This window comes from Buceros rhinoceros, unplaced genomic scaffold, assembly GCF_000710305.1.
Source record: "Buceros rhinoceros silvestris isolate BGI_N320 unplaced genomic scaffold, ASM71030v1 scaffold21927, whole genome shotgun sequence".
Taxonomy (NCBI): domain Eukaryota; kingdom Metazoa; phylum Chordata; class Aves; order Bucerotiformes; family Bucerotidae; genus Buceros; species Buceros rhinoceros.
Window position 1 is genome coordinate 9,252 of NW_010424258.1, and position 729 is coordinate 9,980.

Genomic DNA, 729 nt, shown 5'->3' on the forward strand with positions numbered 1-729 from the left:
CGGCATCTGGCCCTTAATTACCCCAGAGGGCAGCGGGGCCCCGCGGGCAGCCGAGAAAATGAGCCACAACGGATAGAACCGATAATCCCCAGACAGAGGAGGGTCCTGAGGCGTCCCCTGCGCCACACGCTGCCAGCAAAGCAGTGGTGGGGATCGTGCCCAGGGGGGATCTGAAGCAGCATGAGCCCAGAGATCGCCTCCAGCAGGGAGGACACCTCCAGCATCCCTCCCAAAACGCCAGCTGAGACACCAAGGACCTTGTTCTGGAGGTGCTGGGATGCAGCACTAGCCCCAGCGACAGCCTGCAGCAGCACAGGGGACATCCTCCTGGGAAAGCCAGGGCTCTGCAGGCTCCGAGGCTGGACACCACCCAGCCTGCCTTGATCCCAGTCAGGATCCCTCAGGGCCCCGAAGCACCAAGTCCACCAAGTCTGGTGGCCTGAGCCATGTGGGAAGGAGTCCACGGCCAGGCCTGGGGCCAGCAAACCAGATCAGAGCAACTGCTTCTCCAAGGCACCCCCTGAACACCCCACACCCAACGCCAGAGCGGATGGTGACAGCCCTCCAGAGCCCCCACTGCTGCGCGGGGAGGGCACCCCGACCAGCTGTAGAGCTCTGGCCAACTGCATACGACAGAGCACCTGCAGAGAAGGAGAACACCTGCGACGTGTCTCTTTGAGGCAGAGGCTGTTCCACAGGCTCCTTTTCATCAAGTCGGGGCCTTCCCCC